Raw genomic sequence first — 26,606 nt, 5'->3', positions numbered from 1 at the left:
TTCCATCATACAAAACCTCTTACACACCTCTGACTTATAAGTTTGCAAGAAATGTACCCACCCTCATCCAAGTTTAACTTTCCCCTATGAACAAAGACACTGTTTTTTTTCTCTGATGCCCTTTCCTAAATATTAGTATGTTCCATTAAAAAAAATCTTTTTTATATAATAAAAAAATGCTTTAAAAAATTGAATGTATTGATGATCCTTTTGAATAGGCATCACTGGATGTTGTCATCAGTGATGTCATCAGTGATGTCATTTGAGATGTTGTCAGTAATGTCATCAGTGATGTCACTGACCATGTCATGGAAAATGTAATATGTGACATCATCAGCTGCGGATTGCGGGTGGCGCGAGTTATAGTTAGCTGAACTAATTATAACGGCTGAATTTCTCTGGTTTTGTATGAGTGAAATGTCCAACTAACTATAACGTCCAGGAAACTTGTGGTTTTTTCAGTGAATTTCTAAGGTTTTTTAAATGCTAATTTCTAACTATAATGTCCCTGAAACCTATGTTTTTTTCAGTATATATATATATATATATATATACATTCAAGTCCACTGGGCCGGCATTGGAATAACAGACCACCAGCTTCCTAATCCGTCTTTCACCCCCCGCCCAAACGCCCAATAACAGGCTCACATAGTATTTACATTGCAGCGCTAAGCCAACCATGGCTCGCATGACACCAGGTATGAGCGGGCACACGCGTAATGTCCCGGGACTTATGTAAACAAACAGAACAATGTATCCAAAGGAATTAGTTGGGTAACGTGTGATGCTATGTGAATATGTTAACACAGTCAACACCTTTAAAGAAAGATATATTACGAGTACACAATATATGTTTTTATAATTTACCTGTTAAAACGTATTTTGCGACAACAGGTGAAAAAAGACTGCCATGAATCTCCAATGTGCAAGTCATAAACTTGTCTATGTCAATGCATTGGGTGTGACCATGAAACCATAGCAACAGCCAGTTTAAACCAGTTTGTTAATTGAACCCATGACAACATGTATATGTATATATACTCCATAAATTAACAATGCAGATGTTAGTGAACAAGGCGGGAGCAAGCCGCCGAAACGCGTCTGAGCAGTAACTGAACATGTAATAAATCGTTTGGATTGAGATTCACGGAGTCAGCGCCTTCTTTGATTGGAAGTTTGGTGTGGTAAAGAATATAAATATATATATGTATATATTCCAAAGTCTTTATATGTGTATGTATATATATATTCACTGAAAAAAACAGAGGTTTCACACCAGTTATAGTTAGGAATTAGCATTTAAAAAACCTAAGAAATTCACTGAAAAAACCATAGGTTTCACACCAGTTATAGTTAGCTGGAAATTTTACTGACATAAAACCAATGAAATTCCACGTTATAGTTAGTTGGACTCACTATAACTTGCGCGTGTAATGCACTGCTGATGACATCACATATTACATCACTCATGACATCACTGATGACACCATCCAGTGAATGTGTGTCTTTCTGAAAAATAAATATGTTTTATATATGTATATGTAAAAGTCGATGGAAGAAATTTTTTTTAAATTATTGTCTTAATTGATGTTTTTTTTTAAATGATTGGTTAACTGGCTTATTAGGTGTATCTTAGTGAATACATATATTAGCGGGTAATGTTTAAATATTTAAATATATGTATCAGTGTTTCACTTTGTGTATAAGTGGCTGCATGGGTTGGTGAGTAGCTACATGTTTGTGTATATGGGTTATTATATGTTTTTTTAGTATCAATATGAGTGTCTGTATGGTTTGGTGGGGGTGTTACTTAGCACATAGATGCATCAATGACTGACTCACTGTTTGTATGTTTTTTGAAAACAGCATATGTGCAGGACTGTTTGAGTGGATGAATGTGTATATGTGTGTATTAGTGATTAAATGCCTGTCTCACTAGTGTTTTTATCAGTAACAAGATATATTGTAATCTAGTATATGTGAGTATTGATGTATATAAGTCAGTATATGTGAGAGTGAGAGATTGTAAGAGTTCCTGTTTAAATAAGTATGTGTTTCTATAAGTGATTGTTTAAGAGAGTAAATATGTGTAAGTTTCCTTAGAAGTAAGGTGGTAGTGTGTGTATATCTGTATATGCAAATAAATGGATGTTTATTAGTTTATTTGCATGTGTGAGTATGTGTGTGAGTAACTTTTTGATGACTGTCGGTGTGTAACAGGATGTATAGGGGTATCACTACATATGATGAGTGAGTATATGTATGAGTGACTATATAAAACTGTTGGTGAATGTGTGAATGTGTACATAGATGGTGGAATTACTGAATTGGTTGTTGTAACTGGTATGGGTATATCCACTTTTTTGAAAATGTTAGTTTCTATTTTTGAATATGTGTTTCAAGGGTTACTTTACAGTGAAAGGAGGTCTGTCACTCTGTCACAAGGATGGTGTCATCAGTGATGTCATGAGTGATGTCACTGACCATGTCATCAGTGATGTAATATGTGATGTCATCAGCAGTGCATTACACTCGCAAGTTATAGTGAATCCAACTAACTATAACGTGGAATTTCATTGGTTTTATGTCAGTAAAATTTCCAGCTAACTATAACTGGTGTGAAACCTATGGTTTTTTCAGTGAATTTCTTAGGTTTTTTAAATGCTAATTCCTAACTATAACTGGTGTGAAACCTCTGGTTTTTTTCAGTGAATTTCATAGGTTTTTTTAATGCTAATTCCTAACTATAACTGGTATGAAACCTTTGGTTTTTTTCTGTGAATTTCACAGGTTTTTTAACTGCTAATTTTTTACTTTTTATAGGGCTTCATACCTATGTACTTTTTAGTGAATTTCTAAGGTTATTTTTTCGCAAATGTCTTTAGCTGAGAAAGGTATGTTTTTCTAAAAATGAACCGTATATTGTATATTAAGATAATATTTTTGTTTAAAAATAGTATATATATTTTTTTTCATATTTGACTCTAGTGCGCTCCCGGCGAGCGTACCGGTGAACGCCCCGGTGCGCGTACCGGTGCGCGTCCAGTCTGCGCACCGACAAAAAAAAAATAATGAAGAAGTGAGCATGAGGAATGGGGACAAAGAGAGTGGTGTTAAGAGAAAGAGAGCTAGAGGGAGGAACACAGAGGGACTGTGTAATAGATAGTAAGACAGAGAAAAGGTGTAAGAGGAAGTAACTGAGAAAAAGAAAATGAATAAGGGAGCAAAAGAAGAAAAGAAAGAGGAAGAAGACTAAAGCAGAGGTTCTGAAAAATGTGAATGGGTGATGAAAGTAAAAGGAAGGAGACTTAAGTATGGGGAATGACAGATAGTGACGGAACCAGAGAAAAAAAACAGTAGTGACGGAGGGAAAGAAAATAGCAGTGAGTGTAAGTAAAGAGGAGTGAAAGAGGATGTATATAAGTGAATAAGGGTAAGACATGGGGAGTGACAGAGAGAAAGAAGAGAGAGAGTAAAGGAAGGAGTGTCAGAAAGGGACTAAGTGAACCAGTAAAAAAGGTAAGTGAAGGAGTGTGGATAAGCAGAGGTAATCAAAGAAGTTGAATGTGGTAGGAAGTAAACATGGAGGATAAGAATAAGTGAGGGGAGCAAAGTAAGGAAACAAGGGTGAGGTAGGGTGAGAGAAAAGTAGTGAGTTTAAAGCAAATGGTGATAACAAACTACATTTTGTAAACACACTTACCATATAATTAATGAAAACTTACTTGTATCTGTGAAAGACAAAAGAAAAAACACGTTATAATTAGTAAAAATTATATATTAAAATAGAAGAAACAGTTCAAGAGGTAAAAAATATAAAAAAGTTTACTAAGAAATAAAGCAATAGTGAAGGATACAAAAACAGAAATAAAGTAATGTAGAAAGAGAAAAAAGAAGGAAAAGAGAACAAATTACTGAAGGTAAGTAAGATACTAAAAGAATGTGAGATACCAAAACGAAATCAGGAAAGAGAAGTAAGTAAAAGGAAAATGAGTGAAAAGGAGAGAAGTCTGAATGAGGAACTATTAATAAAAAAAGAGGAATAGAAGATGACTGAGAGTGAGTGAAGGGGAGTCACAGAGTGAAGGGATGAAGGGAATGAGGTTAATATAGAACGATGGATGAAAAAGGAGTGAGAGAGTAAGTACACAGAAAACAAAGAGAAAGACTGAGTGAACTACAGTACAATGAGTGCGAAAGAAAAAAAAAAGGAGAAAAAGAAAGAAAGAGAGGGTAAGAAAACTAAAGCAGTGGTACTGAGAGAATGTGTAAAAGATCAAAAGTGGTGGAAGGAAGAGAGGAAATGTAGACAGTTCAAATTGGATTGAGAAGTTTTGAATGAAGTGCAGTAAAGGAACAGCGATGAAACAAAGTTAAAAAAAGGCAGTGTAAATGAGTAAAGAGAGGTAAATAAGGGTGAAAAAGGAAAATGAGTGTGAGACAATGTGAATACAATATAAATTACACAATGCAAACTATAGAATAACTTCTACAATATGTTACATTGTTTATTTTTGCTGTTCTCAGAATATATTGAATTTCCCTTAAATCAGTGAGTTCAAAGTCTTCATCATATAACAGCGGGATAAAAAAACCACAATCTAAAAGATTGTGTTTAAAAAAACCCATTCAAACTTACATCTCATATATCTACACTAATCTTTGATTCACTTACTTTTCCGTGAGGCCAAATAGAAGATAGTGAAGGTCCTTTTGGTGGAAAAAAAGTCTGCTGAGCTCTATAACTTCCATTTCATCGACTTCCTATGAAAAAAGATCTAAGAACATCATACCTTACAGTTTCCTCACGGCCAATTTGTGTCAGATTTATCAGTTTTTTTTACTTTGAGATCCACTTACAGTACCTATATGAGATAAATAATTTAAAACATTAGATTAACTAACTAACTAAGTAACTTTTATTATCTATTCCTGTCTTCAAAGGCCAATTCCCTTTACTAAAACTTTGGTTTTAAAAACACTAGGTAAGAATTTGTAGAGTCATAAGGCAAACGTTGTTTATAAGTCAAATGAGAATCATTGCAGTAACTCCATCCTTTTTCACATTTTAAGTAGCATGTATAATGTCCTGAGGTTGTCGAAGAACCGTCATGATAAATAATAGCTTCAGTTGTAAAGGTTCTTCCTGAAATTGATATCTGAGAATTCACAACATTTTTGATGGAAGTTGTCAATTAGTTCCATCAGGTCTACATCGTTGGAAAACTAAAATGATATACTGACCATAAGTAGAAGGGACTGATTTTAATCCTGCATCACAATTGCTTGTGACAATGGACGTCACGTCCCTTTATACTCAAATACCCCAGGGAGAGGCATTAGAAGTAATTGAGCTTTATTTAGAAGCTCGTGCAAGACCACATCAAGTCCCTACCAGCTTTATTCTCAAATTGGCAGAAATAGCGTTGCGCAAAAATTACTTCCGATTCAATGAGCAGTTCTTTATGCAGACCAAAGGGACTGCTATGGGATGCCCCTATGCTCCTGAGATGGCCATATTATATATGGCAGAATATGAGAAGAAATTTATTGAAAAGGATAACCCATATTGCAGTCACATTAAGCAATGGCTACGATATATCGACGACGTGTGGCTCCTGTGGCAGGGGAGCCACACGGAGTTGATAAAATTTCATGGATGGCTTAATTCCAAACATCCAGACATTAAATTTTCTATTGAGATCAGTGACACAAGAATGACGTTCCTGGATGTGGAAATCACATGTTCAAACGGGAAGTTGGTCTCCTCTTTGTACAAGAAGCAGACTGATAAAAACACAATACTGCACCACTAAAGTGACCACCCCAGGAACTTGAAGGCTAATTTGCCCTATGGCCAACTGCTCCGTATCAGGAGAAACTGCACGGAGTTGTCAGAGTATGAAAGACACGCTGACACATTCTGTCACGAAATGGAAAGCCGTGGTTATCCAAAAAAACTGTTAAAAAACTCATTCAAGCGGGCACGATGTACACCACGCGAATGTTTGCTACAAACAAAATCAAAGGCTGAACTAGACCGGATGGTCTGTGTCACCACATTTGGGCCTGACACAAACAAATTCAGACAAACTGTGTTAAAAAATTGGCACTTACTAGAAAACCTGGACTGTCCATTTCCCCGTCCTCTTTTCGCATATCGTAAGAACAGGAGCATCGGACAACATCTTGTCCGACCCGAGATAGCATTACCCAAACCTAAGAGTGACCTATTGTCTCAATGGGGAATGAAACCCATTGAGGGACATCATAAATGTGGGACATGCGTGGCCTGTGGGACTACTGTGGAAGGGAAGGAATTCCAACATGGGAATATTAAGTGGAAACACTCAAGTTTCTCAAATTGTAAAACACGAAATGTTGTGTATGTAGTCATCTGCCCATGTAATAAGATGTACATAGGCAAGACAACACAACAAGTGAATATGCGCATAACGCAACATAAGTCTAGAATCAAGAATAAAGTGCTTACAGCACCTATGTTGGAGCATTGCATTGAAAATAAACACACTGAGAATGACCTAAAGTGGTCAATCCTATATGTTCTGCAACAGTCTAGACCCATCGACCATGATAAACTTCTACTAAAAAAAGAGGCCTACCTTATACTTAAGTTTAATAGCGCACTCAGCGGGCTTAACTCGCTTCTGAAATATCTAGAGTGTGAGCTTTACCTAGTATAGTGCCTCCAAAAGAAAGGGTCGATGGTAATTGCGCGTGTGGTTTAAATTCACCTTTTTTCACATCTAAATGATAGCCTTCTCTAACGACCCCACTCTAAGATGGCCGCCAAGCAAGTAGCTATAAGTAGGTCAAAAAGCACGTTCCAACATGGCTGCCAAATTAAGTGAATGAGAGCTTTCTCTAGCGACCTCACTCTAAGATGGCCGCCAAGCAAGTAGCTATAAGTAAGTCCAAAACCATGTTACAACATGGCTGCCAAACTAAGTGAATGAGAGCTAGATGCCGAGTCACAGCTTGTTCAAGTAAGTATAGAGCTAACATGGGTTTGATTTGCCACCAATATTGCAGTAGCCCCAGAAACGTAATAAAACGCTGTTATTTCCTCTAGGGAAAGCGAGCGCAAATAATAAGGACTGAGGAAAGCGGTGCCTACATAGTTAGAAAGCGTTTACCGCTGCAACCGATTAGAACACAAAAAGCCCAAGCGAGGAATCCCTCAGAGCAGGTATGCCGAGTAGAGCAACGAGTGCCATACTCTCTCCGTCTGTGCATAAAAAGCGCGTAAAACGTTATTCTCATTATTTTCAGGCTGTAATACAAGACTGAAAATTAACTCCCATTTGGTGGAAACGTAGGATCACGAGCATGATCCAGTAAGGTATGTTGATAACATATGTGCCCCATTCTGGTCTTAGAAAGTGAGCAAGAACAGGTCATGATACCTGCGTTTGTTTTTAGATCCCGAAAAGAAAAGAAAATCAGTCCGAACTAATACCCTACCCTTGACCGGCGGCTGCTGGTTCAACAGGTAATATGAGGAATCCGAGTTAAATGTAGTTGGAAGCTAAACAACTGTCAGACATGTAGCTAAAATAAGTTTTATTTTATGCACTTGCAGATATCCCGTATTAAGACAGGGCCCTGATGAGAATCCGTAGAGTTGACATACCGGATTCGAAACGCGTTGGCGTAAAAAGATTAGTCATTTATTGGTTGAATGGACTGAATTAATTAATTTGAAGTCTATTTTTCCTTTTTTGAACTGCCTACATTCAACTGTAGTTCATTGATTTATGATTGTCATCAAGTTCATACTTTTGACTCTGGTCTTTATGGAATTACGGATGATTTTTCTTCGTAGTATGAATATTTGAGTGTATATATATCAGAGCAATTCACTTTGAATAATACAACGAGTTATGTGTATGTGTATGTGTTTGTGTTGTAAATAATCGCGAATTATAAATAATTGTATATAAGGTGTACAAAACGATAAGGTGTCCCTTTCATACATCAATATTTAAAAAAAGACAAAAAACAAATAAATAATAAAAGGGTTTGAGTGATATACCCGAACGAACCAGGAAGTCTCTTATGGTTTGTTCCCTCAAAAATAGAGGATTTAGGTAAGTGTGTGGCTGGCAATCTGTGTACTTAGTTATGAAAATGATAACATTGACTTTATGGATGAGTCTCTGGACCTTGAATTACTTGAGTGTGTGGAATCAATGGAAACACAGAATGTAAATGAGGAGATTCCAGACAATATATTATTAGAAGTTTTATTAAATTATGAAAAAGAATCAGAAGAATACATTTATATTTAATAATCAAAAATTGTTCGAGACATTATTAATTTTTATATGTAATTCATCAAGTAGATCAAAAATGTTTAAAATATAAAGTGAGACTTATAGTATACTGTGCAACTTTTTTGTGTTACATAGAAAGTTTGCTCATAGTTACTTCCTTTCTCCCACTATATTATCTCCAATGTGTATTTAACATCTCTTTATCATCTCCTGCCTCCATGTTGTTTCTGCTTTCCTGACAGACTATGCTATGAATTCCATATACCACAATAACTTCTGTAACAACATGCAAGATATCTACAAAGGAAACGGTGTATATTAAATTATAGACTCTGCATTGATACCTACATGTTGGTACTTAAATACAAAATAAAAAAACAACAAAAAGAACAATTAATAAACATACAATTTTTAAAAGTGATACTTTTTTCCCCATAGTACGCTCCCCCGTGCGCTCCCCGGTGCGCGTACCGGGTGCTCCCCCCGCGAAAATCGAAAAAAAATATAATAATTTGGACCCCACGGGGCCCTTTAATGGCCACCACATCAAACCTAGGGGGTCAGGGGGGGTCTACCCTGCCCCCTTAAGGTCAATTCCCCCCTTTGTTTTTGCCACCTCTTGTGTCTCGATTTTACCGAGACACAAGATGGCGGCCGCTCCGGACTGTTTGGAATGTTGACAGACACCCAAGAGCCAATCAGCTTTCCGCTCGCGAACTCGCGTGGTGCGCTGGAGCGCGCCCCGGTGCGCGTACCGGGGCGCGCTTATAGATATATATATATTTTTTTGAACCTAAATTACTCAAAATCCACTGAAGCACATATCTTGAGACATAGCAAAGGCACATCGGGCTACCAGTCCCTACAATTTTGCAAAGTTTGGTGTAAATCCATTCAGCCGTTCGGGCTAAAAGTGAAATCGACCGCCCTATGGAAATTAACATGGGGAAAACGCGTTTTGGGACCCCCCTTTTATCTCAGCCCCCCCTTGATGAATCCCCCCCAAACTTTCAGGGAAGGACCGGAAGCCGCAAGGCCCTTTTGAGGAAATTGTCAGTCAGATTCGTCAACTGTCGCCAAAGTTATTCCAAATAGAATTTTGAGATTTAACATTGAAAAAAATCCTAACTATAACTACCTATTTTCAAATGTACTTCAGGAAGCAGTAGTCAAAATGGCTGTGTTTCCTTCTGTTTTTTTTTATTTATTCATGTACATAACCATCAAATGTCAGGAAATAATAATAGAAAATGAAAGAAACGTTTTAATTGGTTGTCAATTCTAACACTTCATATGTGTTTTGGTCATGTAATTTACCTAAGGATATTTAGACAGGCCTGTAGCCTAAATGTCTCAATGGAATTCCACCAAATTTGGGCAAATGGTAGGGACTGCTATATAGTAGGGCCTATTCTATATTTGATGAAAGTGTCTCCAGTGGTTTTTCTGTAAATTACTTTCCCACCTTTTTTTATGGAGCACTTACCGGTGCGCGCCCCGGTACGCGCACCGGCAGCGTTACAGGAGTCCTCCATTTTGTGTTTCGGTACAATCGAGACACAAGATGGAGGGCAAACAATGTTCGGAATGGGTAGAAGGGGGCACGGTAGACACTTCCTGACCCTCTAGGTTTTCTGAGGGGGCTTAGGAGGCTCATAAAGGCTAAAAACAAAAAAAAACAAAAATTTGCGGGGGAAGCGACCGGTACGCGCACCGGGGAGCGTACCATGGGGAAAAAGAATGACAGTTTTTAAAAAAGTAGCTGTTTTAAAAAATATATATTTTTGTTATTTTTTTATATATATATATACATACACATACATGCATATGCATATATATATGCATATATGTGTATATGTGTGCGTGTAGAGAGAGGTAGAGAGGTAGAGAGGTAGAGGTGTAGAGGTAGAGAGGTAGAGGTAGCGGTAGAGAGGTAGAGACTAGTAAAGAGAGAAGTAGAGAGAGGTAGAGAGGTAGAGAGTAGAGAGTGAGTAATAGAGAGTAGAGAGTGAGTAGTTGAGAGTAGTAGAGAGCAGTAGAGAGAGTAGCAGAGAGTGAGTAGTAGAGAGTAGTAGAGTGAATAGTAGAGTGAGTAGTAGAGACTAGTAGAGAGTGAGTAGTAGAGAGTGAGTAGTAGAGAGTAGTAGAGAGTAAGTAGTAGAGTGAGTAGTAGAGAGCAGTAGAGAGTGAGTAGTAGAGAGTAGTAAAGAGTGAGTAGTAGAGAGTAGTAGAGAGTGAGTACTAGAGAGTGAGTAGTAGAGAGTAGTAGAGAGTGAGTAGCAGAGAGAATAGTAGAGAGTAGTAGAGACAGAGTAGTAGAGAGTGAGTAGTAGAGAGTAGTAGAGAGTGAGTAGTAGAGTGAGCAGTAGAGAGTGAATAGTAGAGAAAGAGTAGTAGAGAGTGAGTAGTAGAGAGTGAGAAGTAGAGAGTGAGTAGTAGAGAGTAGTAGTGAGTAGTAAAGAGTGAGTAGTAGAGAGAGAGTAGTAGAGAGTGAGTAGTCAAGAGTAGTAGATAGTGAGTAGTAGGGAGTAGTAGGGAGTAGTGAGTAGCGAGTATTAGGGAGTGAGTAGAGAGAGAGAGAGAGAGTAGTAGAGAGTAGTAGAGTAGTAGAGAATGAGTAGTAGAGAGTGAGTATTTGAGAGTAGTGGAGTAGGGGAGAGTAAGTAGTAGAGAGTAGTGGAGAATATTCCAAAGTTTGGCACAGCACCACTTGCACAATGAGTCCAATCAAATCATATCACTTAGAGTCCTTATTGAAGCGCTGAATCTTGGTGTATATTCAAATGCTTTTATTTTCCTTAAGTTTATGTACCACAGTCAGCCGAAACGCTTTGTTCTGTACAACAGAACTTCTTCAGGGCGTTCTTATTTCCTTCAAGTTATGTCGGTATCCTGTTGTCATATAACTAGATATTTCTTCCGAATGTTAGACGAGACGTAAGTACATTCTTATTCAAAGTGACTAGGTATCAATTTTACCCACACAATTCGGGCAGACTTGAGTAATTTATAGCATCCTCAAAGTCAATCTTTCAAAAATTCCAAAGTATAGGACATGATAATCCAAATCCAAATGTTTCTCAAGAAAAGTCATTTTCAATCGTTCGGAATATCGGTGTTTGGGCAGATATGACCCAGGGACCCCCAGTATGCAAGGGGAATTAGTCCCCCCTCTGCAAACGCGCCAGTGGCCTGTATTGCAGAGAGGTGTAAAAAGGGTGTGGCCTCATTACACCTCTCTGCAATGCAGCCCCCTGGCACATACTGGAGGCTCCTGGTGGGCTAGTTCGCCCTCAGGGACCTCCAGTATGCAAGGGGAATTAGTTCCCCCTCTGCAAACGCGGCAGGGGGCTGCGTTGCAGAGAGGTGTAACAAGGGGCATAGCCTCATTACACCTCTGCAACGCAGCCCCCTGGCGCATACTGGAGGTTCCAGGTGGGCTAGTTGGCCCCCAGGGGCCCCCAGTATGCAAGGGGAATTAGTTCCCCCTCTTCAAACATGCACGGGGGCTGTGTTGCAGAGAGGTGTAAAAAGGGTCGTGGCTTCATTACACCTCTCTGCAATGCAGTCCCCTGGCCTGGCGCATACTGGAGATTCCTGGTGGGTTTCAGGTCTTATATAGTTAGGAATTAGCATTAAAAAAAACTTTGAAATTCACAGAAAAAAACATAGGTTTCACACCAGTTATAGTTAGGAATTAGCATTTAAAAAACCTATTAAATTCACTGAAAAAACCATAGGTTTCACACCAGTTATAGTTAGCTGGAAACTTTACTGACATAAAACCATTGAAATTCCCACGTTATAGTTAGTTGGACTCACTATAACTTGCGCGCCTGCAATGCACTGCTGATGATGTCACATATTACATCACTCATGACATGGTCAGTGACATCACTCATGACATCACTGATGACACCATCCTTGTTACAGAGTGACAGACCTCCTTTCAGTGTAATGTAACCCTTGAAACACATATTCAAAAATAGAAACTAACATTTTCATAAAAATGGAGATACCCATACCAGTTACAACAACCAATTCAGTAATTCCACCATCTAGATACACATCCACTCATTCACCAACAGTTCTATATAGTCACTCATACGTATACTCACTCATCATATGTAGTGATACACCTATACATCCTGTTACACACCGTAAGTTATCCAAAAGTTACTCACACACATAATCACACATGCAAATAAACTATTGAACATCCATTTATTTGCATATACAGCTATACACACACTACCACCTTACTTTTAAGGAAACCTACACATACTTACTCTCTTAAACAATCACTTATAGAAACACATACTTATTTAAACAAGAACTCTTTCAATCTCTCACTCTCACATATACTCACTCATATACATCAATACTCACATATACTAGATTAAAACATATGTAGTTACTGATAAAGACACTAGTGAGACACTCATTCACTCACTAACACACACATATACACACTCATCCACCCATACAGTCCTGCACATATGCTGTCTTCAAAACACATACAAACAGTGAGTCAGTCATTGATACATCTATATGCTAAGTAACACCCCACCAAACCATACAGACACTCATATTGATACTAAAAAAAACATCTAATAACCCATATACACACACATGTAGCTACTCACCAACCCATGCAGCCACTTATACACAAAGTGAAACACTGATACAAACATTTAAATTTAAACAATACTCCCTAATATATGTATTCACTAAGATACACTTAATAAGCCAGTCAACCAATCATTTTTTTTTAAAAAACATCCACTAAGACACTTATTTAAACATTTATTCTTCCATCGACCTTTACATATACATATATAAAACATATTTATTTTTCAGAAAGACACACATTCACTGGATGGTGTCATCAGTGATGTCATGAGTGATGTCACTGACCATGTCATGAGTGATGTAATATGTGACATCATTAGCAGTGCATTGCAGGCGCGCAAGTTATAGTGAGTCCAACTAACTATAACGTGGGAATTTCAATGGTTTTATGTCAGTAACATTTCCAGCTAACTATAACTGGTGTGAAACCTATGGTTTTTTCAGTGAATTTAATAGGTTTTTTAAATGCTAATTCCTAACTATAACTGGTGTGAAACCTATGTTTTTTTCAGTGAATATATATATATATATATATATATATATATTCTCGCAGTTCATTTGTTTCCAATTGAACAAAGTAAAGTTGCATTCTTGCAGGTTGAGTTTTTCGTGGCAGTGGTCATTTATTTTTGAATCAATTACATAAGGAAAGCAGGCGAAAGACCTACGTGTTTTGGTGTAATCTTATACCTTGATCAAGGTCGGTTTGCTCTGCAAAAACAGAGTTTTTTTGTAATTTTCAAATCATTATATCGTTTCCTGTTCTATGTGAATTATGGGACATGTAGTCACCTTAAATAACAACCTGGAATGAACTTAAGTTTTAAACAAGAAAAACAAGAAAAACAAGAATAACACATGTCTAATTGACGCAGCATTGCATGTCACAATATGATTTTTTGATTTGGTATATCTGTTTATAAAGGCCAAAGTTTTTATAACTTATTACTGCAGTTTGTTTCGCAGTGTGTAGTTTTTTCCTTTTTCTTTTCCTGTATGCAACTTTATTGTTCCATTTTCAGGTGTTTCTTATCATTCGATTAACCCCTCTGATGGGGAATGTTATAAAACAAGTTATGTGCAATGATAAGGAGCTGTTATGACATCATACCCTCCAGTGGGTTATTCAAAACTTGCAGAAGGATCTTATTTGCAAAGCGTTCATTGATGTTATGTTTTATATCTTGCGTTTGGTTGTTATCTTGATAAATATGTCCAGAGTGCTATCAAAACCAGGAAGCTTACAAGTGTATATATAATTCCTCTGACTGGTTCAAACCATACGGGGACAAACTTCTGAAATTTAAAATATGATGGGATTCTTTCTGTCGCAATGTTATTTCACGGTTTCACATTTATGGACACTGTTTCAATCCTCAAGAATTTTAGGGTTTTCCAATCACTTTTGTGATGTGTCTCCATGTGTTTTGCTATTGCATTATTTTTCTCTTTGTCTACTGTGGCCCGTACATGTTCCAATATACGTTTTTTGGGTTCAAAAATAGTGCTGCCCACATATTTAAGCTTGCATGGGCATTCAATGATGTAATCAGCATATTGGCTCTTGCATGTGATCAGTCATTTATTCTCCATGTTTTTTCATCTGCCATTGTGATTTCTTTCGTTGGATTAGCTATTTGGCACACTTTACAACAATGACATTTCACAAAGCTTTTTGTTTTTAACCATGATTCCCTTCTTGCTTTGGTTTGAGATAACTGTGGACTAACTGGTCCTTGAGGTTTTTGGCCTTACGATACGTAATAGTTGGGTGGTTTCCCATTGATTTTCCCACAGTGCTGTTGCGTTTTAAGATTTTCCGTTTTTTTCTCACAATTTGTGCAATTGTATTTGAATCCTGGGTGTAATCTTCTTCAGGTGTATTCTCATGCAATGTTTTTGATGTTAAGCATTCTTTCTCGATTTCGCATTTGCCTTGGACCAACATTTTTAACTGTTTTTGGACTGTATTTTCTTCTTGAAAATCTTTCCATTGCTGTTTTTCTATGTTGTTGCCATTCCTCCTCCTCGCTGCAAATCCTGCGCAGGCGGAGGAACTTGCCATAAGGGATGCTGGATATTAGGGCCGGTTGATGAAAGCTTGTGGCTTCAAAAGTTGAATTTGTTGCAGTTATTTTGTTGTTTGTGTTGTTTCTATTTTCATGTTTTTCACATAAACCTCTGTGTCCAGAAATATCACCCTTTCATTACTGATGTTGTACGTGAATCTCAGGTTAGATTAATCTGAATTCAAAACTTCAAAATCTTCTTGAAATTCACTCACACTGCCATTCCAAACAATCAGTAAGTCATCAATAAAACGTGTCTATCGTGTTATCTTTTGTACTGATTTTTTTATGGACAGGATTACATGCCACTTCCTTTTCCCACCACCCCATTACTAAGCAGGCGTAGCAGGGGCTAACAAGATACATTGGCGGAAGTATTCATTGCCAAAAGTGAAACATTTTTGAGTTAAACACAATGTGATCATCTCGATCAACAAGCCATTATGGTTGCTGTAATGTATATTTCCCTCTTTTAGGTAGTAGGTGATGGCTTTCTTCCCTAAATCATTGTCAATATTTGTGTAGAGGCCAATAACATCCATTGTGATCAGCTGGTAATTTCTGTGCCAATGTGTGTCCTGTAAAATTCTAAGCAGATCACTTGTTGTGTCTTTAATGTGCGAGCTTAGTTGTGTTACTTATGGTACTAGGAAGAAATCTATGTAGTTTGCCAATGGCTCATACAGCAATCCGTTTGAGGACAGGATAGGACGTCCCAGTGGTGTTTTAGGGTCCTTGTGGAGTTTTGGTAAAAAGTAGATAGTTGCTGTAACTGGGAAGTCTACTGTTAAATATTTTGATTCCTCTTCATCAATCAAATTTTTTTGTGTCCTCATCTTGATCGTTGTATCAATTTCTTTTTTCATTTGAATTGTTGGATCTCTTTGCAATTTTAAAAAAAGTTATTGTCTTCCAATTGTCTGTGTGTTTTATTTAGGTAGGCATCTTGGTCCCAGATGACAATGTTTCCGCCCTTATCTGCAATTTTTATTACAATTTCTTTTTCATTTATCAGGTTAGTTAGGGCTTATCTCTCCACTGTTGTTAAATTATCTTTGTATTTGGATCTCTTCAATTTGTACAGATCCTGTACCACAGCTTCCTGGAAGACGTCTATCTTGTTTCCTGGAGGGAATTGAGGATAGAACTGTGTTTGCAGATGTTTCTCGCTTAATCCTGCTCCTAATTGGGAACATGCTGCCTCTAAATATATATATATTGTCATTCCAAGCGTGCATCAAATTTTGCCTTGATTTAAGTATTTAAGTATGCTCTCATGTCATAAGTTAAAGTGTGATTGTTTTCTAAAATCTGTTGAGAAACAGGTTTTGAGTAGTATTTTAGCAAATATTTATTTAAAATGTTATCATCTTACATGTACCCAGGACACTGAGCCTTACAATAATACTGCATCACACACATCAGGAGGACAGAGTATGATCTCAGGAGAATGCTAATACTCCTCCAAGCAGTTATCTTGGCGGTCAGCACTGCAGAGCAAGAGGTAGAGGAGCAGGAGATGGCAGAGGAGGAGGGGGATATTGTGTACCCCACATAGAAAGCTTTAACAAAGACCACCTCACAGCTGCCAAGTAGTCTTCCTCCTAGATCTTTCATGAGGATTGCTTGTTCCCAGCAAAAAGTTAAGCAGTCACACAAAGCTGTTTAGATCTCATGTCAACAGAGCCCTCAACCTAGAAGTAACTTAATTGACTGCCCTACGCTCTGTTTGAATATAGGTACATTTCTAGTCTACTCTCAATCATCTGATGGACAGGACACTTCTAGTGAAGAAGAGCTCTCCCTTCTCCATGGTTCATCCAGGCCTGTCTGAGGTTCAATCTTTCACTCAGCAGTCCACTGTGTGGTGGGATATTTGTGACATGGAGGTGTCTGTGTGAGATTACAGTCTACCTTAAAGTACTTCCTCAGATAGTTGACAAGCAATCCCATGCCTTGAATAACATTGTGAAATTATAGAATGACATTACAAAGATGCACAGTGAACATTGTTTTTGTGTAAATAAAGTGTAAGGCGAAATGACTTAACATGAAGATGATAAAGGCAATAACAAACAATTGCCAAAGTCAATTGTAACACTCAAGACTGTAAGAGCGTTTGAAAATAAAACTTTATGTATCCTAAACTACATACATGTAAGTATTAATTAGGCCTGGGCAAAAATTCCATTATGCTGACGTAACCTCAAATTAGATAGCGTTTGGTAATTATGTCCCTTTCATGCCAAAAATTCTATGTAGGAGCACGTAAGCAGTGCATACAATCCGACCCCAAGTGACAACTGTTTGAGGCCCTAATATCTTTGCACCTTTTTTTTGGTGTGGGTGAAATATTAGATTACTTCAGCATAATTTGTATAATTTTGGCTATTTTGCCTTACTCTTGTCATACGAAATTCCTGAAAGTATACCATTATGCCACTTTGCTCAATTATGCTCAATTATACTCCATTTTTGGTTCAAGGTTACGGTCAATGGTGCCATTAGAGGTAAAAAGTTACTCAAATGCACACAAACAGCAGCTGCTCTTTGAGGTTCTTTTGTTTGGTAAAGATACAATTTGTGCTAAAATATAGCTTGAAATGACAGATTTGCATTTCACATAATTACGTGAAATTTCATTTAATTTGGATAACATTTTCTGTAATCACATGAAATTTAATTTTGTGAATTTCACACATCCTTACATTTTAAAGCACTAAAGGCATTCTCACTTCCATAATAGATGTGAGGGTGCATTTCACGTTAGCAATTACTGGTTTTGCATTTTGAGCAATTATGTGTCAGTTCATATAATTATTCTAAATGTTATGTCATTATGCAAATGCAGATTATGCAAATGTGTTACTCTTCTAATATTAATGTGCTTGTTGCAGTGTTAAGTGTTCATGTCGGTAATGCTTATTAAATGATTTAAGAATAACATCTATATACCTATATAGATCACAATAATATTGGACAATTGCCTATAGTACGTACACCATAACTTATTGAAAAGGATCATTAATACATTCAATTTTTTAAAAGCACTTTTTTATTAATATATCAAAAAATGTTTTATGTAACATACTAATATTTAGGAAAGTCCATCAGATTGTGTAAACTAAAAAAAATGCAGTGTCTTTGTTCAAAGGGGAAAGTTAAACTTGGATGAGGACGGTTAAATTATAAAAAACAAATGTTATGTTCTGGTATGTGTATTTGTGAACTGCACTATCACCTGCTAGGAATTCCATGTGCTATGCAGGTGTTTGGGCCTAGCCCTGCCTATGGTAGGATGGTGAATCAAAAAGCCAGATCTTCAGCATCTTGCGGAATTCAGTAAGGGAGAAGAAGGCTCTGATGTTCCGTGGCAGATCATTCCACTCTTTAGGAGCAATATAAGAAAATGCCCATACTCCTGATCAGGTTTTTTGTATGCATAGAATTTGTGTAAGCAGGAGTTCTGTGGAACGGAGGTGTCTGGGTGGTTGGTATAAGGAGTATGACTGTTCAGTTAGGTGGGGCCTAACTTGTGTAGTGCCTTGAATGTACTTTGGGAGGAGTTTGAAACTAGCATGTTTGTGTGCAGGAGCAGATTGATCTCCCTGAGGCGCGGTGTGGAAGGGGTTCTGTTTGGGAAGTTGAGGATGAGTCTGGCTTCCAAGTTCTGGGAGGTTGTAGTCTTCTAGTGAGTTGCTTAATGAATCCATTGTACCGGTGTTCTGCTTGTGACTAAGGCAGGAGTCACAGTTTTTATAGTGTTGCTTGAGAACCATTTGAAGATCTTGCTCAGCATCTTCAGGGTATGGAAGAAGAATGCAGTGATGTTGTTCACTTGTTCAGCCATGTCCAGTTTGTTGTTGATTATTTCAAGGTTCTTGGCGTGGATATTATGGGTGGGTATGGGTCCGAGTTTGGCCGGCCACCAGTTGGAGTCCCAAGGTGAGATGTTCTTGCTGAAGATCACTACTTCTGTCTTTTCAGTTTTGAGCTTGAGACAGTTAGCTTTCATCCAGTTCCTGACTGTGGTCATGCAGGCAAATAACTTGTTTCTTGTGATGGGGATCTTATCTGAGAAGGAGAGTATGAGTTTCATGTCATCAGCTGTTGTGTACGTGGATGACAGTGGTCAGAAGGATCATGTATTCATTGAAGAGCAATAAACCTTAAGGCACTCTAGAGCTAAGTTTGTGGGCTTTTGATGGGTAAGGTGGAAGGCTGAAAACTTGTGTTCTACCTGTTAAGAAGGAGCAGGTACAGCAGGAAGTGGGTCCTTGGATGCCAATCCCATGCAGGTGCCTGATGAGGATGTGGTGTGTTAATATTTTAAATGCTACCGAGAGGTCCAGAGGAAAGATAGCTGCCATGTGTACTCCGTAAAGGATCACGTGGATGTCATCTGTGGCAGTGATGAGTGCTGTTTCTCTACTGCTTTGGGGCCTGAATCTTTACTGCATGGTGTTGAGGAGCTGGTGATTGATGAGGTGGTTGCTCAGGTGTTGGTTGATTAGTTTCCCTAAGACCTTTGCCGGGTATGGTAGGAAGGAGATGGGTCTCTAGTTAGAAAGCGTGGGTCGGTAAGCGGATGGTTTCTTGACAGTAGTATGTTTTGCGATGTCCAGGAATGTGGCTGAGTCAATGGAGGCAGTTAGGATTGATGCAAGTGTTTCACTGGTCAGTAGGAATCCTTTGCTGAAGGCTTGGGGAGGGAAATGGTCACATGGGCTCTAAATAGGATGCTCTTCATGGTAGCGGAGATTTTGATGGTGGTGACAGTGGCCACAAGGTCAGGATACATTATTCAGCTGTGATGGGAAGCTGAGTTAAGACAGTGATGGGGTCTGATTGAGGATTGAAAATGATGTATTTGAAGGTCATTTTGTTATAGAGCTTCCAGCAAAGGTCTTGTAAAGGTATGTTTTGCTGGAGCCAGCAGGAGGAGCAGTGACATTATTGATTATGCGATCTGGAAGAGCTGTGCAGGAATATCAGAAATTTGAAGGGCAAAGTTTATTTTCAACTAAGTATAAGAATAGAAAGTACAACTGATGTAGTCCAAAAACATACTTAAAAAGTCCCTAAAGAAAGTCAAATTTTGAAATGAAAGTCAATAGCCAAAATTATAATTAATTGTATTACCAAACCAGATAGGGTATCAGAAGAACCAGATTTTGTAAAATAAAAAAACCCTAAGCCATCATCGGGTTCATATTTTATTAGCCCTAAATTATTATTCTCCTTGGGCATAGATATGGATGGTTGTGACATGGCTCAACACCCTCTAAGAAAGATGATAATCAGGGGTAAAGGACAAAACAATTAAAACATACAAGCTGAACAACAAGACAAAAGGAAGTTGAGTGATTTGTGTAGGCAGATGAGATGTAATTGCGGCAATCAACGAGGTAATGAGAGATCATAAATATCTATGTTGGGCAGATAGCAAGTATTGGAGTACCCTCACTTCTCTTACGAACTCCAAAATATCCCAAGAATTTGATATGTGACCATCACCTATGGGCAGCTGTTGAGATATATTGCCGGAAAGAGGGAGCAACACATGAGGGCTCAGGGTTGCCTGGGGGAATGTGTCCCTCAACTGTTGCTACTAGGAAGAAGACAAATTAGAGCAGCATGTGTAGCTGAAGGCCTTGTTGGTATAATAGACTCTGGAGTTAAGGAGCATTTGAGTGCAGACCCAGATGATGGGGGGACTTCTCCTGGGACACCACTGATAGCTCTGCTTCTTGGTCATTAGAAGCCACTTGTGCCCCTCTTCCTGGCTAGTCTCAAATTATTCCACCACCAAAGTGGGCTCAACAACCTCCACCTGGAGTCTTTTGATGGTTAAATGAATTTGTATCTGACCTGATGCTGATGATTAGCTCCTCCTTTGCGTCAATAGTTGAACATTTTCATGCCCTCATTGCAGTCATTCTCCATCCCAGTCCTAATCATTTTTCAGTAGCCAGCATAGATAATACCACCGGAATACTATTTTACATACTTCAAAATGCATTTTGTGAATCGAAGTCACAGTTTCAGACTCAAATTATCATTAACCTGTATATTCAAATTTTGCTGCTGGAACTAGAAGGAACTCACTAATCTTCCTGTTGCCAGTGCAGAGCAATCCAAGACTACTTTAGACACTGACAGTCAAGAGCAGGGAAGTGGTGGGGGATGTGAGAGAAGGCACACAAGATATAGTGTCAGTTTGTAGTAACACAGCTTTTCTTGTTGAATATAGGTTTTCTCAGATTTTCTGCTGTCTCTCACGACTGATAGCTTTGTTATACTAGAAAGAGCATAGGATGTCTGCTACTATTTGTGCTTACATTAACTTAAGATACATACTTTTTTCACATACATGGATTTTGCATGATTCGTAACTTTCTACAGGACGTGTGACAAACACATGGTTTATTCTTATAACTGATGCCTTGCGGTAGACATTCAACATATAAATGGCACTGTTCCTCTGTTTTATTATAGCCAGAAGAATTGTCATCAGTCTGGTCTTCTTTGAGGTCCTATTACAGTTCCAAACCTTGAGTTACCATATAGAAGCAAAGGATTAAACAGGATCTGCATATAACGCTGTGAAGACCAAGGAGATAGTTGTTACAGTACAAATTTAAAAGTGTGAAAGAATCCCAGTACCTAGGGGCAGATGACAACGGAGGGGCCCAATACGAGTCCCATAACCCAAACAAGTAGTATCTAACTCTCCCTGACTGGTTCATCCGTCCTCTAATTGTTCTTGTCCTTTGTAATTTCAGTCTCAGGTATTCATTACTGGAATTCTGGTTGGCAGAATTATAGTTACCGTGTGAAAGTGCATTGTTCTGTGTGGTTGCTCATTTTTGTTCATGCTACTGCGTTTCGAGCTCTACTCACAAGAGCACTGCGGTCCAGACTCCAGTGTATGTGCTCTGATTTCTAATCAAGGTAGCATTTGCTAACTCATTATTGGCATATTTAACTTCCCAGTAAAGCAACAGTATAAGAAACACATCAATGGCATGGAAAGGTAAATGTCACCTGTGAAAAGCAGTACATGTTGTGCCATCTTCTAGGCTGACAAAGGCAACATGGCTTCAGGCCTGCCTCTTGCATCCTTTACACCTGCAAATGAGCCTGTCAAAATAAACCTTTTCGACATGAAAGAACCCTACTTTTATATATTATGTGAATCACCACAAATTAGCCCTTATAGCCCACAAGGTAAGGAGTTTAGTATGTAATATTGGTGAATGCGATAAGTTAAGATTGGCATGTACCTACAGTGGCTAGCTTCCAAAGTTATTTTCACTGTGAAGGGTTGTAACTGTCCTATGAGAAAAACTAAAGTGCTGAAGAAAATCATGTCTGGTAACTTTGGATAGGAATAAGCTACAGGGACAAGTAAACCATTATTTTTTTATTTATGAAAAATCCAATTTATTGGTGAGGTCAGAATTTTAGTACATATATTTAAGTAAAGTAATTTTCCAAAAGTTATACTTTAGAAGCCTGCACCTCCAGTAAGCAATTTCGATTGAGCCTGCTAGCAGATTGCCGTGCCAGTGCTTTCCTTTAATGATGTGTGAAAAGTGCTCCAAAAGCAGAAACAATAGCTTAGGCTTTTCACAGGAAGACCTGGATCTGAGGTATGTGACAGATATCAGATCAGGAATGAGAACTGGAGATGTTACAGAATCTTCATTAATTTTGAAGGTTCTATTTCCAACTAAGTATAAGACAAGCAAGTCCAACAAAGAAGACTAAAAACATAGTTAAAAAAGTCCTACAAAAGAGACTAGTAATAAAATGAAAATCAGTAGTCCAAATTATAATTAAAGTCACTCCCAAACCGCATGGGGTATCAAAAGAAACTGCTTTGATGACAAATGTAATTGGCCATCCACAGGCTCACTGTTTATTAACAAAGCATTAATATCCTCCTTGGACATAGACATGGCTGGCTGTCACAGGACCCAACACATCCCAGAGAAAGATGAAATCAGGGGCAAGGACAAAACTATTAAAACATACAAGCTGCGGGACATGACAAAAGAAGGTTGAGTGGTTTGTGTCTGTGTCAGAGTAACCCATACATAGAACTGTGAATCAGGCCCTAAGTCCAAAGGTAAAAAGTTTGACCAGGCGAAGGCAAGAAAAGTACCAGCCGGCAGTGAAATTAGCATTTAAACAGATTGGAGTCTTGCTCACAAAAAACAATGGCTTCAGCAGGATGCTAATCATTGTCAATCTGGCTTTCAGAGTTTCTCTGTAGATATATCCTGCACCCTTGCCTTCCTTGAGGATTTTGAGTGTAATTTTGGAGACCAGGTTCGAAGGTAAAGTATTTAACTGGGAGTATCATGCTTGATGTATCCGACACACACTCCACAATGGTCCGCCTCGAATCACACCTAGGTTCCTATCAGTCATAAACAGTGACAGGCACTTTACTTTTTCTTGCCACGTTTTACCATAAAGCTTTAAAATTTCATGAAGATTCACACCTTCAGTTCCCTTTATTGAATATTTGATTTTTTACTCATCGCATGTTTCACTATTTTTCAGAATTGGCTATATAATTTTTACTGTGTTGACTTCTTAACTGTTTTGTTAATGGTAAATATCTTAAAATAAGCTTGTCTCCTCTGTGCCATAGCTACAAGGGATTTGAGCACAGGTTTGAATTAATGAAACTGTGTTTTACCTTAGCACATTTGTGGCCATATTTCTTCTGGTGACCCATTCATCCCAATTAATAATTAATTTTCTTATAGTTGCTTAGGGCCTGATTTATGTGTTAGTGGAAAGGGTAATCCAATGCAACTGCGAAACTCCAAACCTGAGGATCGGCTCGACTCATTTAGTCAGGTGGACCTTCAGTGTGTAGATTGCGGAGACACTTCATCTCCCCTACCCACACGTACTTCTGATGACCTGACAGAGTAAGTGCCATCAGAAGTTTGGCCATGTGTCGGTCTGCCCCCTTTGGGGCCTGAATATGAGGTATGTTATTTATTGGGTGCGTAAATGACACTTATTACAAGTTTCTGAAGAATAACATGGATTTCGGTGTTTAGCGCACCAAAATCCATATGATACATTAGATGCAGTATACTTCCCCCCGTTAAATTTTGTCATGTGCGACCTGATGAGATTTACCCAAGGTTGAGGTATTTAAAGCATCCGATAATTATCAGATGTGTTAAATAAAACTCAACTCGCAATTTTGACCGCTGCTCAAACAGAGGTTTACCCACAGAATGGAAGATAACGACCCACTCATTATCAGACCCTTAGACCAGGCCTAGTCAGAGCTCTGTGAAGTTACAAAAAATCTCCACGAAGTTCCGCGAGTGGCTGAGTGCAGTGAGAACTGCAATTTGTGCTGGTATTCCTGCGGCTCGGGTAAAATATTAGACCCGAGCAGCAGCTTGTGCTCGCGAACCTAACGTTTGCGCTCTACCATTCGTGAGCGGGGAAAAAAATCTGCAGAACATCACAAAACGGAGTTTTCTCCACTCCGCAAGCTCCACTGAGTGCGGAGTGTAAAAAACTCAGCAAACTCCATAAACGGAGTGAAGTTCACTGCCAAGGCCTACCTTAGATTAGGCAGACACATGGCCTGTACTCACTGCCCGTCTCTCATTTAGATGGAACCGTCTGTGAAACCTACAATACATTTCAAAGAACTGCTATGACGGTGACTCCTGAAAATGCAAGAAGTGTATGAGGGGTATCAAGCATCTCTAAATAAGGTGGGCAGAGTACCTTCCCCATGACTGGAATGAAGGATTCCTCCATGGCGAAGGTAAATACTCCATCTACCAATATTTAAACAAGCCCCTTATTCACCAATTATGCCTTTGAAAAAAAAGATGGTATCCCATACCGTCGTTATTGACTGTGAGGGGAGAGCATATGAATGCGGGAAAAAGATCCATAGGCGGAATGAAAATAAATCGGGATATGTGTAATTGTATAATAGTTTGAAAAAAAATATCAATATCTGAGCTCCTGAGAGTAGAATTGCAGCGAGTGTGTTGCTGATGAGCCTTATCAGACATCTCTGAAAAGGGTTCCTTTTCTATTCTAAGGCATTCTGCATTGCCAAAGTGAAAATATGCTGTTGAACCAGAAAATGGCAAAACCTAGACCTGGGCAGTTGTAGTGAAGTGGCAGAGAACTCAAGTGGAATCATGATGCTGGGGATCCTGGTCAAATAAAACCTCGATTAATCTGCAATTGTCCATGGCACCTGAAGGATTTTGTTCAGTGAATTCAGTATTATTCTTTTTATTATAATATGTATACAACATTACAATTTCATTTTGCATGTGTTGTTTTCCTGGACTAGTTTTTTCTTTTGCTCCTCATTTGAAAATCCCTTTACTTTGTTAATTCTCTGCACATCCTCTATATCATATTTGCTTATTTTATTTTATAGAGAAAAGGGAGGTAGAATGTATTTCAATTGTTTCCTTACCCAATATTCATCTGACTACAGATGAATACTGAATATTCTTTGGAATATTTATTTTTCAGAGTGCCAGAGAGACAGTCGCCTTCTGGAGAAGAGGACTTTTGATGGAACTGAATTACATTTCAATAACCCCATTCCCGAAATTTCGTCTACTCATATTTACAGTGTTTTCTGCCATTTCTGTGGCAATCATAGTGGCAACGTACCAGTTGTAATTTACCCTTTTGTTGATTTTCCTGTATGCTGTAAGTAGTGAATCCTTCTCTCCTCCTCTAACCTCCATCTCCGTGATGTCAACTGTCTACACAACCAGTGTACTTTTGTTTAGGCTTTTGTGTAGTCTATAGTTCTGCTGGTATAAAAACTAATCGGGATTTGGGGGGCAGCCGCAAGGAGGTCTGTTGCCCGGGAGTCATTGGGAGTGGGTGCAGTCAGAACTGACTGTCCTCCCCTTTTTTAGGCTTGGCATTCATTGGATCACAATGTAGCCCAATAGACCTATAAATGGGGCTTCTTTTGGGCTCCATGTCATAAACTTGGTTTTTGGTGACCTGATGGCAGATGGCAGGGAACCCTGGTAGTCTTTCCCGGTCTTATTGCGTATTTAATAAAAGTTTGGGATAGGGTAATATAATGACATCTAATGGCGGGAACGTTGTGGAGGCTATGAGGCGGCTGCATGAAGCAGGATGCACGGATTTAATTGTGGCTGAGAAAGAAGCGACTGGCCTAGTGAGGCCAAAATGGCAGGCCTCCAACCGCGTGGCCAACATCACCTGTTCACCCCCCTTCAAGTTGTGGGTGGTGTCATATGAGGTATGGGTGTGAGACAGCTCCATGCCTCAGCGGGCGGCCTCATGCGATGCTAGGGGTGGTGGAACTTTTCAGTAGGAGGGGCTATCTCAGGAAGGAAGATAGATGCCCAGGCACCCATGCAGCCTGAATTGGTGCTGCAGAGGGGGAGGGGTAGCAGGGGTGAGGTGGCACCTTTAAAAGTGGTATTCGTACTGGTCAAAGCTGAGCCTCCCTTTGAGGATCTGACAGCACCTGTCGGCGTCATAGACATGTGCACAGGACAGTGAATGGAAGGGCGTTGGGAGGACTGGAGGCCACTGCAGA

This window comes from Lissotriton vulgaris, chromosome 3_1 (assembly GCF_964263255.1).
Source record: "Lissotriton vulgaris chromosome 3_1, aLisVul1.2, whole genome shotgun sequence".
Lineage (NCBI taxonomy): Eukaryota > Metazoa > Chordata > Amphibia > Caudata > Salamandridae > Lissotriton > Lissotriton vulgaris.
The sequence above is the reverse complement of the archived record's forward strand: the minus strand, read 5'-3'. Positions refer to the sequence as shown.